At 37.6% G+C, this 18,719-nt stretch overlaps 1 protein-coding gene and 1 long non-coding RNA gene across 3 annotated transcripts in view; one reads left to right on the top strand and one right to left on the bottom strand.

Moving 5' to 3' along the window:
- Nucleotides 1-6,112, bottom strand: part of SLCO4A1 (solute carrier organic anion transporter family member 4A1) — a 75,595-nt gene extending 69,483 nt beyond the window's left edge. The window contains exon 1 of one of the 2 annotated variants that reach the window (XM_074288786.1): nt 6,020-6,112. The gene's annotated coding sequence lies outside the window, so the exon portion shown is untranslated. The remainder of the gene's footprint in view (nt 1-6,019) is intronic. The other variant, XM_074288788.1, reaches the window with a different exon arrangement.
- A 609-nt stretch (nt 6,113-6,721) lies between these two features.
- On the top strand, nt 6,722-14,999 carry LOC141553383 (uncharacterized). The gene is made up of 3 exons (XR_012485439.1): nt 6,722-7,741; nt 9,294-9,328; nt 13,296-14,999. It is a non-coding gene; the product is annotated as an uncharacterized LOC141553383 (long non-coding RNA).
- The last annotated feature ends 3,720 nt before the right edge of the window (nt 15,000-18,719 follow it).

Below are 18,719 nucleotides of genomic sequence, written 5' to 3'. Positions count from 1 at the left end.
CCATTTTCTTCTCCAACTCATTTTACAGTAAACAGGATAAAGTAACTTGCCCAGAATCATACAGATAGTAACTGTTAGAATTCACAAAGATGAACCTTCCTTACTCTAGGGACAGCCCTTTTATCCAAATATGCCATCAATGTGATTCCCCATCCTCATGTCTGTTTTCTGGCTTTCCTGGCTTCCATCAAATCTTCTGCAAGAAGTTTTCCCAAGGATTCCTTAATCTTGGTGCTTTCACTCTGATATTATCCTTAATTTTTCCTTTGGGGTGGTTGTTGGCATGTTGTCTTTCCTATTAGACCATGTGTTCTTGAAGAGCAAGCACCTATTTTTTGTTTTATTTTGGGGTTTTGTTTTTTTTTTTGCTTTCTTTGTATCTACATTGTTTAGAATAGTGCCCAGCAAATAGTTGGTGATTAATTAAACACAACTAACTGATACATTTTTTTTAAAGAAAAAGTTTAACCAAATAATAATTACTACCTATTGAGAAGAGCAGATATTTTCTTCTTGGTGAACTATAAAAGAAAGACTGCCACTTATCTTTCAAAACTGATTAAGAAGGAAACCCCAAAATAACTTTATTTGGATATAGTTCTACCCTTACAACATTTTGTAATTAAGCTAACTTGATGAAAGCCAATGGATCTGTATTGGAGGTCTGCTGAAAACTAGCCATTCTCCAGTTGCCATATAGTCAGGGCATATACTCCAAGATCCCTTTCCAGAAACATATTTGGCCATTTTTGCACTGAAAACAGTATTATCAGCAATAGTACTGCCCTCTCCAGATCTTCACATGCTTATCCTTCTTATCACTAGGACTTTTCAGCTTATTTACCTCCTCTGGACTTTTGTCTTTGAAGTTATGGAGTGGACAAACAAATAAACTATGAAATGAACTTCATTCCAAGCTCTCATAACATTGCCAAATTCAACATAAATCATCCTAACAGACATAATGAACAATAGCATCAAGAGGAAGTACTTCCAGGACTATATCTATCAGTCTTGACTGACGGGAAGAAATGTTTCAGTTGATACCAACTAGTATCCAAGCTTTCTGGATGACAGTTACTATCTCCTAGAGTAGAGCTTCTTTACCTTTTCCCACTTCATCTGATAATTTTTTACATGACCTGGATATATAGCTATGTAAAATTGCTATAAAAATCAAACATTTACTGATAATAAATCATGATTTCATGACCTCCACATTCAATCATGAGATCCCATATGGGATAGAAACCCACAATGTAAGAAGATAGGTCTCAGAGGTAGATGGCTAGACAAGGATCCTCTCTAGATTCTTCTTCTGTTTTAATGCTAACCTTCCAATAGATTTGGAATGTTAAGACTGCTCAAGCCATCACTGAAGAGAAAATGAAATGGGTATTCCAAGGTCAATTAAATTACTATTGTCTTTCATTCAGAATTATTACTTTGAGAGCTAGGAAACCAGGCTAGTTTTCAGAAAAGGTTTTTGATTACAATTCCAAGTTAAATCATGTTGTTTTTCAGGCAATGGAATTTAATATCTTCAAGACTTTTCTAAGAGGGGTGTAAAATAATAAGTGGCCTTTAAAGTCATTGATCTACTTTAGGATTCTGTCAGGAATGTGATAAGGTCCTCTTTCTTAGGCATCCTTGATACCAATTAGCACACATGCTCTCTTAACTATCTCTTAGAGGCAGGTGGTTAGACAAGGTGCTTCTCTAGATTCTTCCTCTCTTTTAACCCTAACCTTTCAACAGACTTGGAAAGTTGGGATTGCTTCATCCATCTCCAAATAAAAAATGAAATGGGTATTTCATGGTCAATGAATCAATTAGACACAGAGAAATGAAACATTGACTTTTTTTTTTTTTAACATGACCTTCCAACAGAATTTTTTTTTTTAAATAATTCTCCACGTGTGTTTTGAAAACAAAGTAAAATACAAGATAGATCTTTAGTTTTGGTTGTATAGAACTCCCAGAGTAGAAAGTCCCTCTACTGAGGTACAATTAGAACCAGATATGACTTAATATACGTCTAAAGGAGTTCCTTAAGGGACAAAGAATTCAAGTAATTAGCTCAGGATCATACAGCTAGTATCAGAGGTGAGATGTGAACCCATGTCTTATTAACTGAGTACACTATCCATTTAACCACGTTTCCATTATTATTTTATCTAACTATTCTACATTTAGGTATGCATTGTGGATACAGAGATGCTTTTGAGTCTGGAAGACCTGGTCTTAAGTCCTGCCTCTTACACACATTGAGTGAGCCCAGGAAAATCATTATAATGATTTTCACACTGCACACTTCACAATGCACCCAGAAAACTTTCTATAAATTACAGTCTTGGTGCTGACTTGCAGTGGTAGGAGGAGTTCCTTCACCTCACCTCATTGGTAGCAAGAGCAACTTATATCAATAAAATCACAAGCCTTACCCCTCTCCACAAAAAAAAAAAAAAAAAAAAAAAAAAAAAAAATTATAAACAAAATTTTCCTACATCCTGTACAAAGAACAATCTCTAAAAATTATCTTGTTCTTATTTGAGTATCTTTATTTTGGGAATACAGTTATATAAGAAATGATATATTTAATAAAACTAGACTAAAGGATTATATTAATTAAAATTAATTTAAAATTAATAAAATTAAAATAAAATTGTATTTGAACAATGGATTTTTATTTCTTTTCATCTTAAATCATCTTTTCCAATTTTAGTTATAATAAGTTTATTTATATGTTGTAACTAGTGGACATTTGTAACAGCAATAACTCCTTTAAAAAAGAGAGCTAGTTCCTGGATGTGGACCCAATGAATACCCTCTGTGAATACCAGGACATTAAGCACTTTGGGAAGGGTATTATTCCATTCAAGCTTTGGTATGGTGAGGGTAGAGGAACATTCACTGGTCTAAGGGGTAATTTATTGAGCTGTACCCTAGGGTCCTGAAAAAGGCAATGCTGTTCTCAAAGATGTTTCCTGGAGCAATTTGGACACTGAAAAAAAATCAGGTACGATAACTGTGGAAAAATACTGCTATTCCTAGCTTTTCTTCAGACATAATGTTCACATCTGCTCCTTAATTCAGATGTTTCAAATCCAAATATAATTATTATTCATCTCCCCTCTATATGAAAGCATGTGAAAATATCGCTAATGAGAGGATCAATGAATGCATGATTAGACTGAGATTTTTGAAAAAGGGAGTTAAAGTGCTACTCCAGATAATCATCATCTAAGGCATCTGCCTAAAATGTTGGAACTAAGCAGTTCAGCCTTTTTGAGATCCCCAAATACATTAAGTATTTATTAATATGCACGAAGTAGGGGAATGAGTGGTTTATAAATTATTATGCTTCTCTATGTAGCTGTAAGTACTCCCCATTTCCACCTCCCAGACATACATTTTTGAACTGCATAAAAATCAACTATAACCCCAGCTTAAGTTCTTGTACCTTGTAATTGCTTGTTAGGGAAAAGCATACAGTTCTACTGAGTACCCCAGGATCCAAAGGGGCCAGATTTCTCCCTATGCAACTTGAAAGAAACCCTCCTCCTCTGGTAGAATAGAAATCAATCAATCAGGGAGCCTTTATTAAGTGCTTACTCCCTCCCAGGCACAGTGAGTGCTAAGGGAGAATCTGGCTTTGCATTTTGGGGACTATGGAGATTCCACAACCTAAAAATATCTTTTTTGAAAGAAGACAAATTTTTTAAACAATAGATTGCATAAACAGATGAATAACTAACCAGATTACAATTTGATCTCAAATTTGGAATTAATTAAATGACATTTTGATGGGATTACTATTTTAGAATTGTTCCCACAAGTGTTTTTATCCTCTTCTTCCACATCCATAAAAGTGTCAAGGGAGAGAGTGATCTGTTTAAACAACACAATCCCATAGATGTTTCTAGAGTTAAAGTACAGTTCCGATTCCAATAAAGCCAGGGAAGTGAGTTCAAAGTCCAATGAATTTTAACAACTCATCACATAATTACTGATTAAGGGTGAAATAAGGACATCACAGACATCAGTGAGTCCATCCTCTGGGGTCATCAGAGTCTGTATGTAGTTTATGCATCTGAAAGATGAAAGTGCCCTAGAATACTTGGGACACAGTTATAAGGTTTGCAGTAGATTCCCCTCAGAATACAGAGCTGGAAAAAGTCCATCTAGCCCTCTCATTTACAGATGAAGCAATTGGGGTTCCAAAGGTGAAGCGACTTGTCCAAGGTCTCTGCACCAAAAGCCTCATTGATCAAATTGGGCCCAAGGCCACGAGAACTGGCCCCGCGGTACGCAGCCGCGGGTCAGAATTTTGCTCTTTTGATTTCAGGTCATCCCATGGATCCTTCACCCAAACAAGTCGGGCCCTCTGCAGCACTGTGCCAGAGAGGAAGTTTAGAAAATCTCCCTGATAGTTAGGGCAAGGATTAGGCTCCTGCCCAGAGCCAAGTCACACTGTGTATTCTAGTGAAGCGCGCCTGGCTTAGAACCTTTCCCATAGGTCGGAAAATGCCGAGACCGGGTCCGTTCCATTAAAGTGCAAGCCCCGAGGGCCCGAGAAAGAGAGGGGCGGGCCCGGGCAGGGAAGGTCTTTGTGCGTGGGGAGGTTCTGTCCCTCTCCCTCCTCCCAGTGTTCTCCCACAAGCCAGGGAGTGACTCACACGGTCTTTCTTTAAAGAGAGGAGATTTCCAGAGTAAAATGATTGGACAATGAGATGGAAACCAATCATAAAACTTTTTCCCCCCCTTCCTTTCGTGTGGTAAACGTTGATTTCCGGACTGAATCAGCACCACCAGCCACCCAACCTCCCCTGGCAGGTGGATGACCGAGAGTAACCTCCGGGTAGCCTCAGCCAGCAGCAGCCACCCTCCCGCCTCCTTAGCACAAAAGACAACCGCAACGCGGAGCAGCTCGGCGCTCCAGCCTGAGGCTCGGCGGCCAGTTTGGGGGAGCAGGCAACGGCTGCGGTCCGCGGCCCCTCCGTCCTCGCCAGAGCGAGGGGGGAGCCGAGCCGCGGAGCGGAAGCTGCAGTAAGGTTCGTGCTTTTTCTAGCAGCCCATTTCAGAATGGCTGGGGTGAGAGAGCGAACAATCTGATGACTTACAGTTGGGCTGCAGCACGCTCCCGGCGCCCCTCCGTTATCCGATGCCCCCATCCCTTCCCACTCCGATGCAGACATCTCTTGTGCCAGGAACCTCGGCCGGCCTGCGGAAGGGCGAGCTTCTCTTCTCTCCCTCTTCCCCTCATCCCCACCCCCGGCTCTAGCTCCCACGCAAGGAAGCCTCCGGCCTCAGCAGCAAACCGTGCCCTCCAGCTTCTCCATCACTGAGAGCTCCCCCCCCCCCCCACCGCAGGTAGAGCTGATGCTCCCTGAGCTCAGGCTCACCTTCCAAGGCCGCTTCTCCACGCAGGTCGCTTCCAGGTCCGCCCCAACCCAGCAAACCCAAGCTCGGGAAAGAACAGTAACTCAGGTCCAACAAAGCCCCCAGCTTCTCATCCCCCTCCCTCCGCCCTCGGCTCCCCCTTTTACAGCCCCCCCAACACAGAGGAGAGCGACAATCATAGAAAACCTCTGAAGTTGAGTTATATGAAGGAAATAAGGGACACTGAATGGCATACTTTCCCGTGGACTGAGAAGGAGAGGAGAGAACGTTATGGAAGGACTTGGGGATTCCCCCTAAAAGTCCCTAGAATTGACACACTTCCCTTGCAGCAGAAAGACTTGCACTTCTCTAAGTGTCCCTCAGTTTCACGTGGCACTCCAACCCTGGCAGAGCCGCAGAGCCCATCTCCTCCTTCCCCCCGAGAATCAGGGCTGTTCTGTTCTCCGGATAATCTCAGGTGGCAGGAAGGTGTCTCCTTCTCAGTGCCCCACCTATTTCACATGATACTGCTCAAGTGCATTATAAGAGGGGGACAAGATTAATCCTGATTAATCTCAAGAACGCTGCCCCCAGTGTGGTCCTCCCCACCAGGATCCCTGGAGTCTCCCTCACTTACCGCATCCGTCGCCTATCTATCTCTTCAGCCACCGGCTGCAAGGCTGCTACTACACGTTCTGACCGCCTCCTCCTTTGCCCACTTTGACTTCATTCATCCCCTTTCACCGACACTCCGCCCCTATTTTCGAGTGGCTGGCACGGCCTCCAATCGGACAGGGCACAGGTCTATGGCCTTACTGACAGTGGCCAATTGCAGTGCTGGTTCAGGATCCCCGTTTCCCCCTCCCTCCCCACCCCGCCCACCCCAGCTGGTCCCAGTTTGAGCACCTGAAATTGACAGTTGGAGAGGGCTTGTAGAGAGATGGGCAGATTTGAGTGAAGGAAGGTTTAGGAGAGACTGGATCTTCGAAAAGGCGAGCAATAAAGGTGGGGAGGAGAAAAAGAAAATATTCATTTCTTCGACAAAGAGTCAGAACCTACTGGGTGTAGATCGAAGTAAAGGGGGAAAGGTTATAAAGAGACACGAGAGATTCGTTCTGGATGTTGAAATAGCTATATAAAATTAAGCTGGAAGGGACCTTGACGATCATTCTAGGTCAGCCTTCTCATTTTACTGATGAAGAAACGAAGGTTTGCCTGAAAGCATCAGCTTGGAGGGGCAGAAGTAGTATAGTTACCAGAGGAATATTTGTTTTTAGGGGGGAAATGGAAGGAGGGGGGCAGAAAAACTGGGTGTGGAGGAAGTGAAATTAAACAACTATTTCCTGCCTTACCGAAAATAACTGCCACAGGGTACCAACTATATGGAGGGGTGAATTCTTCCATGTTTTTCACTTGAGTTTTAACGGGAAAGGAAAGGTCATAGACTAGAGAGGGGAAAGGAATTATTGGAATACTAGGGAAATGGGGCAAAATGGAAGGGATGGAAAGTGGATATAAGGACTACAGCCAGGTGCTAAGATCCTTAGAACTCTGCTAAGCAAGTTTTCCTGGTAGTATTGAACTGTTTGGTTTAATTTCAGGAGCCCTTGTAAGTTAAAACCTACCCCATCTATGTCAAGATTATTCATTCTTTTCATGAATATTTAATTTAAGCCAATAAACTATGAAAAATTTTAGGATGAAATTTCAATTCTGGCATTTTATGGCCCTCCATAATCTGCCTCCAGTCTTACTTTATACTACTACTCTCTCCCACATTCTAGGTTTTAATGAAATTGTACTGTTAGCTGCTCCCCATGTGGTCTTTTCCTCTCTCCCATCCCCCACTCCCTTCTATAGGCTGTTCTCTATTCTTAGAAGGTTTTTAGCCTTTCAAAATCCATCTCTTCCTTCAAGCATCTGCTCAAAGAACACTTTCCACCCATTTCCCTCTTCCGTGTTTTTCCCAGAGCAATTTATCTAGATTTCACCTTTACCCTTTCACTATTATACTTAATTATAGCCTATCTCTCCCATTAGATTGCTAATTCCTTAAAGCTAGGGATTGTGTTTTCATTTCTGTGTATCTAGTACTTGGCATAATGCCTTGTACGTAATTGTTTAAAGATTATCTATACTTTACTCAGAAAAGGACAGAACCTATCATGAAGTACCAAGGGTCTATCCAAGGAGTTGGAGCAACTGATTTCAATGAAATTTACAACACATTTATTGAGTTTCTACTATATATAAGATACCATGCTGGGTTATGAAGATATAAAGACAAAAATGAAAAAATCCATGCTCTCCAGTATCCTGCATTCACACCTCGGCAATTGGGGAAGGACCATGTACACAAGTAAGTAAATATTCATGTGAGTAAATTTCAAGAAGGAACGAATACTAATAACTGAGGAAGAAGCAGGAAAGGACTCAACCTATGATTTGAAGGAAGCAAGGAAACCTAAAAGATACAAAGGAAAAGGTAGTTCATTTAAAATATGAGGAACCATTTCACCTATGATACAGAGGTGAAAGGTGGAAGATCATCTCTGGGAATTAGCTAGCAGAGGTGGGCAGATATCAGAACCCATCCTGCTTCTTCAACCTAATACTTCTCTGATACCTGCTCCAATCAATTACTCCCTTTCTCTCATATTATTTACCAATTATTAAATTAGGATTAAAGTTCTTTCTATTTTCTAATGGGTAGCATGTTTCTATCAAAAGCAGTCACGAACCATTGCAATTAAGGCAGTTCAGGAAAAGAAGTGGGAAAATGATGAGAAAAGAATGTGGTTATTGATGGGGAGCAGGAGAGTGCGTATTCTGGTGTTAGGACTCCATAACAGAGAAAAGGAAATCAGGTCAAGAATAATGTGGAAACTCTAAATATTGTATGACAAATAAAAAGTCTGAGAGATATAATTTCTGGGTAATTATCAATCATTTTATTAATTACAGTTAGCAAATTATTAATAAAAAGATGGTCATTTGGCTTTCTCTCATAAACCAAAGAGGAATCATGGAGGCCACTGATGCATATATGTACTTGGAAGAGTGGGTATTCAGGACAGGTAGAAATCAACTCTGATTATTTAATAATTGAGAGAATGAATAGTATAATGAGAGGTGATCTTATTTTAATGAGAGGCTGGGGGACATGACATTGATTATGTCACTCTTCCTTATGTCAAGCCAAACCACTCTCTGAACAGTTTATTCAAAAGGATCTATCCTTTGTCCAATCAGTGAACAATGAAAGATGGTGGGATAAGAATTTCATTTAGAAAAGATGGTCTTGGTGGTATAAATTTTTGTGCAAAGTCAGAATTGTCTTTGAGAGACTGGGCTTTCTAAGAAAATAGAAAGGACAAACTTTAATCCTAATTTAATAATTGGTTAATAATATGAGAGAAAGGAAGTGATTTTTCTCAACTGGAATTTTTCTTAAGTGGGTTTCCTTATAGCAATTGGTTTCCCCAAACAAGGAAAGCTTCAGAGGAAAAACAGAAGGTACTTTAAAGATAATCCAGTCATCATTTTACAGATGAGGAAACTGAGACCAAGAGCAATTGAACTGAAGCTGTTTATTGCTGCTGCTTCTTTAGCAAGTAACCATAGTCATAGTAACTCGAAAATGCTTGTGGAGGTTCCATGGCTCCTTTATCAAGAACTCAAGCTTCACCTGTATAACCTGAGCAATCACTATAATTCACCCATTTCCTTTAGTGATTGAGACCTTGCCCAGAGAGTTACCAGATTGCTTTAAAAACATTATAGAAAAATTAAATGGGGGACTCCAATGTTTCAGTCATTACAGCCATTAATTTAAATTGTCCAAATTCAACCTTCAGTTTTATTCTTTGGAATACTTCATCATTAAAAGAGTATTCTTTTGCTTTTTGCAGAGCCCTCAGATCTCCTCTGAAGCACCAGGTGGGAGGTGAGTCCTGTTATTTTAGTACATTGTGTAATGCCACGGAATATTCTATTGTGTAATGTCATAGCATATTCTAAAAGTTAACTCTACCACCATGTAAGAAAATCATCTGAGGCAATACAGAAATGCAGGTCAGAAGGACATAGCACTGAAAACCTGATAGACTGGAACCCAATAGCATTATGGAATAATAACATTTATTTATACTATATTCTAAAATGTTATTTATGAGAGAAAAATAACAAAGGAGGAGACAGAAGACCAAGTTCAATTTTCCCCCAGAATGGCCATTAAGGGGAATCCTTCCATGTTCAGGCATTGACTTGGGATTTGTTACCAGTGTTTGACAACTTTAAGTACAATTTCATTTTTCTTATGTAACATTTGGAGGAGCCTGAGGAAAAGAAACAAGATTGTGTTTAGTAGCTCTCTTCTCCCTCTCTCAGTAGTCTGTGTGAATTCTATCTATATGGATAGATTTTTTTTTTTTAAATTAGGAAAAGAAGCATGGGCTAAGAAACTTTCTCATAGTCATAAAACAAACTAAGGTCAAAGCCAGGAATGAGATACTACTGATTTAATGGAACTCTGCAAATATATCAATTGCATTTATGGACTGAGAAATGCCTTTGCTGGTATATGTACTTGGAAAAAAATACCTGTCTTGTTTTCAATATGTGGTCCTTTCAAGCTCTAGTGGGGACAATTATTAAATGGTCTTATTCTGTCTGTTATGTAATTGGAGGAGATAGGGACTAGACTGAGATCATTGATACAGGAAATTTCCATATGAGGAAACTCCCTCTAGTTAAATCGAATTTGCAAATTCTATACACCCTGTGGCATTACAGTGTTATTGAGACATTAAGTGATCTGCCCAGGGCCACACAGTGTATTAGAGGTGGATCTTGAAACTAGGTCTTTCTTGAACCTAAAAAAGAAAATATTCATTACCAAATTCTTTAGTATTGTCTAATGGCTCAATGTGAGAGAACTGAATAATTGTTTTTATTAATGTGAATGAAGTAGAAGAACAAGCCTTATCATCTATTTTGCTACTTCAGTCTAAGGGATAGTACCTTTCCTTCTGATTTGCAGTTGAAACATGTAGTTAACTACTTCTATTAGAACATGGCCTCCTTGAGAAGAAGGACTTTTTATTTCACTATCTGCATCCTCACTGCTTATTATAATTCTTTGTACATAGTAAGTGCTTAATACTTTTTCCATTAATTCATTTCTGGTTTTGAAGCCAGCTCTCTGTCCATAATGTCATATTTCTCTTGACATAGAGAGTAAACGACACGATGATATTAGATAAAGTGGAATTTGGACTGGAGACAATGGAAAAGTGTAGAAGGCATGTGAAATTAAACCAATCCCTGCTTTGTAAATGCAATAAAAAACTAAAAATCAATAAACAGTGCACAGGTGACCAAATAAGAGATATGTTAATTAAGAATTAGTCCTTATGGATCATTGACCCAATTAGGAATCATTCAAACCTCTCAATCTATAGAGACCTAGTAGCTATAAGATATGGAAGAAATTAAGACATGTTATTCTGGAACCAATTCAAATTAGTTCCCAAGAGCCAATTGTTAAATTTGTAGTATAGCTACACTTTGGGAATTGTCAAATGCTACAAACTGGGGCTTAATTTATTGTTTTTTCATTATCTAGACTTGATAAAATGATGGCAAAAAAAGTTAGTGTAGATTCAATGTAAAGGTATGTTTAGTCTAGAGTACATTCCTTACTATGATCCAGTTGTTAAGCATTTACCAACACTCCTAAGTGAAATGGATTTAGCTAGAAAACATTCATGGAAGGACAACTATATTTTCTTCTCCAAGGTAGCATTTCCATTCTAAAGACAGTAGCAACCATTATTATCCCTAATTCTTTTACCTGATATTTAAGTGTCTCTGTTGAACTCAATATACTTTCTCAAACATATCTCATGTGCAGATGACTCGTTGATCCAATCTTAGTTGATCCAACTTTTTGATCTAACCCTAGTCCCTAACCCAAGTTCCAATCATATATCACAACTACCTACTGTACATTTCAAACTGGTTTTCTTATAGACATCTCAAACTCAACATGTCCAAAGCAGAACTCATTCTTCCCCTCCAAACCCACATCTTTTTAGTTCTCTTACTTTTACCAGCCCTACCATCCTTCCAGTGACTGAAATTCTCAACCTCAGTCTCATCCTTCACTCTGCACTCTGACTCAATCCACATTTCTAATTCTTTTTTGGATTTTAATCTTATCATCTCTATCTTTACAATATTTTTTACATATATTCACCTTTCTCAACTCAAATATTTTCTACTTTCATTCAGGCCCTCATTACCTCCTATTTGGACTATCATAATACCCATCTATTTGGTCTTTCTGTCTTAAATCTCTACTCCTTTCAATCATGCTCCATGCAGGTTTAAAATACTATTTTCCTAAAATTTAAATCTGACCTATGTGAGAGGATGACTAGAATACTGAAATTGAACTCGAGAAAACATAGTTTTGACTTTTAGCTGAGACATTCATTACCTTTGACCTCAAGTAAATAATTTCACCTCTCTAAACCTCCCTTTCCTCATATGTTGAATTGAGTCAAGTCAACAAGTTTTTATTAATGGCTTATTATATGCCAGGGATTGTCTACTTTGGATCAACAATTAACTCCTCAGTTTAACATTTTAAACTTTTAACAACTTATTTCCTTCATGCCTTCCTAGTCTTCTTACACTCTCTTCCATGTACTCTCCAGTCCTGTCCAACTATATTCTACTTCTTTTCTTGTTTCCCCCAGCTACTAGTGCCCTCCTTCCCTAAACCACTTCACATTCCTTATGTAAATAGTCTTTACAAACCAACACACATATTTATTACACATGCATATATGTATATACAATTGTGTAGTGTTCTTTATTTTTGAAGAGGACCATTATATCAGGGAGGTGATGCCATGACATGGAAGTGAATTGGATTTAAGAAAGGAAGGGCTGTCCATGGCAACCTTGCTCCATTTTTCCTTCCAGAGTCATCTGGATCCAATGGCCAGATATAGATCAGGATAACTGGAGATGACCCTGGATGAAATGGAAAACCTTGGCTTTTTTAAGCTTAGGTTTTCAACAGGTCACAGTTTGACTGAAGTCACAGCCATTTAGAATTAAGGTTAGGTAGTAACTTAAGCAAAGAATGGCATCTTTCACCTAGTCCTCCCACAAAAATCTAAATAAATAAATTAGGAAGGGGAAGACCCCCAGTGTTTCTTGCCAAACATTTTTCTTACATTCACTCTTAGTCAATCAGGACCCAAGCAATGACCAATTGGGGCTTGGCCTGGTACCTACTGTTGGCCAATCAATGAGAGTCAGAATGACAGATATTGTATGTATGTGGATACATATATGTAGTTGTATGTAGGTGTATATATGTGTATGCATGTGTGTATAAACGCATATATGAACAAGGATACTTACACTCATGCCTTTATTCCATTGTTAGACAAGCCTGGCAAAAGGGATAAGTAAATGAGTTTTGAATCAGAAATACCTGGATTTGAATCCTTCCTCTTAAATCTGTGTGAGCTTTGGAAAGCTAAATACCTTCTCTAAATACTAGTTTTCTTGTCTGTAATACCTTTCTCACAAACTTATTGTGTGGCTTCAATGGAAAAATGAATGTAAAGGGCTCTGCTTTACAAATACTAGTAATTTATATTATTCGGTGAGTTTAGATTGTTCTTCCTTTCTTTGCCTATTGAATTTTTAACCTGTTTTTACAAGCTCAGCTTAAACATAATCTTCTCCATAAATTCTTACATTCTCTTCTAAATCTCAGGGAACATTCTTACTCCTAGATGTTACAAAATGATTTTTTTGCACTTCTTTAATGTACTTATTATAAGAAATTATATATTATATCATTTGTATTTGTCTTTTTTTCCCATTAGATTGTCAGCTCTGTGAGTGTGAGAACTATTCTCTAGTAAAAAAGGTAAGACAAGAATAGCTTAATTGTTTTAAAAAGACCCCCAAAAGTGCTTTTCTCACAACTATCCATATTACAGATAAAAAACTAAGGCCTAAAGAAATAAAATGAGTTGTTTATAGTCACACAACAAGAAAATGGCGAAGCCAAAACCTGAACTTTGATGAACTGTGTCAGGACATCAAGAACTCGGATGATCTGACTCAAAGTTTAGCATCCTTTCCACTAATTAAGCTCATAATAATGAATTGAATTGTTCAAAGTCAAGGTCAGAGTATAGATTTGAATTTACATCTCTTAATCCAAATCTTCAAAGAAGATATAGATGTAGAAAATAAACAGAAATCTTATTCTCGCCATATAATTCCTTATATTCACAAAATAACCTGTTGGCTTAAGGAGAACTCATGATTTGATCTTAATCAGAGCATTTGTGTTCTTTTTAAATGAAATAGCTAGAGAATTTTGTTATAGGAAAGTGGGCCCTCTGTTGATACAGCTGTGCAAGAACAAAGTATCAATTGCATAAATTAAAGTAACTTTTGAAAGTCATCATGCAACTCTCACTATAGGCCAACAATAACTGGAGACACAGTGAATGAATGCAAACCTCGATTCACTGAAAATCTAGAGCTAAGAAGTAAATTTGTATAGTACTGGATGGAGCATGTCTCAGAACTCAATCAGGAAGAGAGTTGAAACTCCCCCAATCACAAGAACCTGATGATAGAGACAAGGCTTTTAAGTAGAAAAAAATAGGTTAGTTGTCCATATTTCCTCATCTATTCAGATATCTTTTGACGTTGTGCTGTGACTTAACTGGAGGCACACAGAGTTGCCAGAAGAAGGTATGACATTTTACACTACTGTGTATTTCACATTATTTTCTAACCAGCATATCCATACGTGCTGATTTCTTCATCACTTCACACACATATGATACATATTTCTATTTACTTCTACTTCTGGAAATGCTTTCCTCACTCCAATTAGTACCAAATTTACTTGTCCTTCAAGATCTAGCCCATGCCCCATTTATTTTTAAAGGCTTCCCTTTGAGAAAACCCTGGTTTTTCCTGCTCTCTTCTCCTCTGTTCTCTTCTGGTATTTTCTGTATTGTAGACAAATATGTACATTGCACTATATCTCTCAGATGTATTATTTAACCTGGTAGAATTTATGTATAGCAGAAAGTCTTACATTATAATAGATTCCCACTATATTTGGAATTGAAGTACATTAGAAAAAATAACAGTCTCTTTTCCTTAGATTTTTTGCTACTCAAATCCATATTCCACAGGACTGAAAAACTAATTTTCCTGAAATGCAAGTCTGATCATATCAATCTCTACTGCACAACAAACTCCTGTAGCTCCCTATTGCCTTGAGGATGAAATATAAGCTTTCATTTATTATTTAAAGATCTTCACAGTTTATCCTCTTTCTTTCCACTCTTCTTATGCCTTGACTACCTTCTTTACATTTTGCCACCAAGCCATATAAACCTACATATGCTGTTCTATACATAGGAAAAGCTATGTCTTTGCACTGAACACCTAGAATATGCTACCCATTCATTTTTGTTCTTAGTTTCCTTCAAGACTCAGTTTAAGGAACACCTTCAACTTAGAGTCTTTTACGATTCCCCTTAGATGTTATTGTACTTTCCCCCCAAACTATATTTTCATTCCCTCTCTCCTCTCTATTTCTTCTCCCTCTTCTCCCTTCCTCTTTTTCTTCTCCACTCTGCTTTCCATATAATTATATGTAATTGTAGGATATGTAGCACTTATATTGATTACAAATATACATGTATTTACTATTTATGTATATACTGTGTTCTCCATTAGAATATAAGTTCTTTAAAGGTAGGGACTTTGTATCTCCAATGCTTATCAGTGTTTGTTATATAAGGTGCTTAATAAATACTTGTTGACTGGCTAGACAGAGTTCATTCCAATTTCAATTTTCATTTGTCTATTCTTTTTCATATTTTCCTGATTTCATGGCAGCTATCTCATAGCTTTGATCTTGCCTTACTAGTGACACAGTTTCTAAAGTTGGCCAAATACCTGTTCTGCCTTCCCAGCAAACCTCACTGGGTTCCAGTACAATTCTGTGTATCTCTTGCCTTGCCTCTGCTTCCAGTATCTCTTACTCAATGAGGTTACTTGTTTCTACTTGTTTCTCCTGCTGTAGTAAACAAAACAAACAAAGAAGAAGAAAAAGAAATACTAAAAAGATGAGGTAATTACTAGAGTAAGTGGACAACAGGTACAAAGATTCTTACTGCAAAATATGCTTTTCAATTTGGATCAATGTTTGGAGGTGGGAGAGTTGTTCCTAATGCCCAAGGTATTGTTGAGTTCCCTGAAATATGCCCTACCCTTTATCTTCAACACTGCTTCAGTGTTTCAAAAGTTCTATGACTTCATCAGTGTAGGCACTCTGCCAACATAGATCTTAATCACTCCTAAACTTACTAGATACTTATGAATTACCATGACCCAAATAGATATAAATATATATGGTTGTATAAATATATATTTATTTATATATTAATTGCACATATAACATATATGCAATTATATATTATGCATAATTTAATTATATAGATATATTTAATTTTATATATCTATATATGTATATGTAGATATGATCATTATCATACATGTAGATATGGTCATCAGGACCCAACTTTTTGGTGTTGGACCTTTTTGCATTTAACCTGGTTTGTTTTCATGCAATAGATATTCATTCTGTTGCTGGTCTCATACTCAAACTTTCCAACTTGATAAGTACCAGAGTTGGGACTCCACTGGCATAACCAGAGCCAGTTTCACAATATGGTGAGTCAGGACAAGAAGAGATTAGTGACATCATAGAGTCAGAGCTAGAAGAAATCTTAAAAGCTATTAGGATGAATCCCCTCATTTTATAGATAAGGAGGAAGTCTTGAGAGACTCAGCAATTTGCCCAGAATCACACAGGTAATACAAGTCTCAGATGGGATTTAAAACCTATGTGCCTTATCAACTATTAGGAAAAACTTATATTTCTTTAAAGACTACTTTTTATCATTTCACTCTCCAACTAAAATGAACAAAACCAAACCAAAAAGTCTTTTGTGTCTTCCCACTGTCATTCAGATTTCTGAAACTGACATTTTAAGACCTTCAACAATTTGGCTAAGTTTATTTTTATCTTAAGTCATCCTAAGTTTATTTCTACCCAAGTCACCCTTATATTCTCTAACTTAAATCTTCAGCACTGCCATGTTAGTTTTCTACTATGCCACAGATAATTTTGCTAATTAGAAAACTAATTAACTGGCTGATTGATGAATAAATAAGTAAAACTTTGATCACTTCTCTGCCTTTGTATCATGCCATTTTCCATTTTTGTAATGCCTTTTCTTTCCTACCATCCATTCCTAATTTTTACCTAATTTTCTCTATCTATATTCTATTTACCTATCCATGTATGCTTTTTTTGGGAAGTGAAACATCCAAGGATCTTTGACAGAAAATGATGTTCAAAATGAACTCTCATTGGAAATGCATACTGTTTATGTATGTGGTTAAAAAACAAATAAACAAACAAAAAAACAAAAGTCTGTAGCAATTCTCTCATGGAAGGATGAGACATGTAAGAGATGATAGCAGAACTAGATAAAAAGACAAGAAAATAGGAACTGCATCTAAGTATATATTACCTAGTATAAACTAGAGGCAAGATATCCTGGTAGAAGAAACTATAAGAGGCTTCTTTTACTCTTTTTCCTAAAAAATAACAATACTCACTGTAATGTTACATCATTTCATGATACGTTGCATATGGCAAGGCATTGAAACTTCAACATTTCCATCTGAGGAAGTAGTTCTTTGTAAATCCAGGTACTTCAGAGCATAACCATTCACTAGCTTGTAGTACTACTGTGCTGAGAAGTCAATGAAGAGCAAAGAAAAAAAAAGAAGTGGAATCTCTTACAGATGCTCACTTTTTAAAAACTGCTTGTGTTCCTCTCTTTTTGTATCAAAAACATCAAGTAATATAGGTTGGATCAACTTTCACCTTCCAACCCTTGAAGTTCTGGGAGCCTTGAGAGATGAGAAGCCTTGAGAAATGAGTTGTGAGAGTTCTTGAGTCTTAATTTGATTGCCCATTTCCTATCTCAAATTCACTTTAAATAAATGTCCTTTTATTTAGTAAGATGTTATGTATGTCCTTCTGGTTTTGCTGGAGAAATTTAATGGAAATGGAATCTTATAAGTTGTCTTTTGACATGGATAATTATCACTCAGTTCAGTCTGTCAGTTAGCATTTATCAATCACCTATCTATGTGCCAGAATTTGCTTATCTCTGAGGATATACCAAGAAATTCAAAAGACAGTTCCTACCCTAAAGGAACTCACAATATAAGGTGGGATGCTGGGGGCAGCATGTAGACAACTACATCAAATAAGATATGGGGTAAATTAAGGGGCACTTAAAGAAGACAGAACATGAGCTGAGACTTGAAGGGAAATCCAGGAGGCAGAGATAAAGGGGAAGAGAGTTCTAAACATGGGAGACTCATGAACTGGGAGATGGAATGTGAGGAACAGCAAGGAGATCCGTGTCCCTGGATGGCTGGAGAAAACTGGCAAGATAAAAGGGAATTGGATTATGGAGAGCTTTGGAAATAAATTCAATATTTGATCTTGAAGACAAAAGGGAGCCATTAGAATTTATGGAATGGAGTTGGTGGTGAGGCCACATAGTCATATTTGTGATTTAAGAAGATCACTTTAAGAACTGAGTAGAGGATGGATTGTCATGGAAGAGATTTGTAGCCTGGACATCACCCAGAAGGATATTGCAATAGTCCAAGTATAAGGTGATGAAGGCCTAAACCAGAGTGGTCAGAGGAGAAAAGGAGTCACATAGAAGAAATGTTATACTGGTAGAAATGGCAGATTGATTTGGCAATTGATTAGATTTGGAGGAGCAGGTAGTAAAAGTGCCACAGATTTAGCAATAACCATAAAGAGGTGCTATTACACAGATTCCCAAGGAGTTTCATTTTGAGGGAAACTCAATGATTATATTTTTAATTTAATTTTTTAAAATAAGGCTAGTTGGAGTAGTTGGTCAGGCTGAATTCATGTGTTCTAGTATTTCAAGAACTATCTTTTCCAAAATTATAATTTGATAGAAACAGGTTTTCACAGAAACCCTGACCATGTCAATAGCAATTATTATAAAAGGCTTCACAGATTAGGACAAGCCATACTGACTTTTTCCTTTGAGTTCTTATGACATTTTGTATCACTCTTAAAAAATGTAAAACAAAATTTCCTTTATGATTATTTAGCTATTTTGGGGCTTGTCAGACAATAGCAT

Source organism: Sminthopsis crassicaudata, chromosome 2 (assembly GCF_048593235.1).
Source record: "Sminthopsis crassicaudata isolate SCR6 chromosome 2, ASM4859323v1, whole genome shotgun sequence".
NCBI classification, from domain to species: Eukaryota; Metazoa; Chordata; class Mammalia; order Dasyuromorphia; family Dasyuridae; genus Sminthopsis; species Sminthopsis crassicaudata.
The sequence above is the reverse complement of the archived record's forward strand: the minus strand, read 5'-3'. Positions and strand labels throughout refer to the sequence as shown.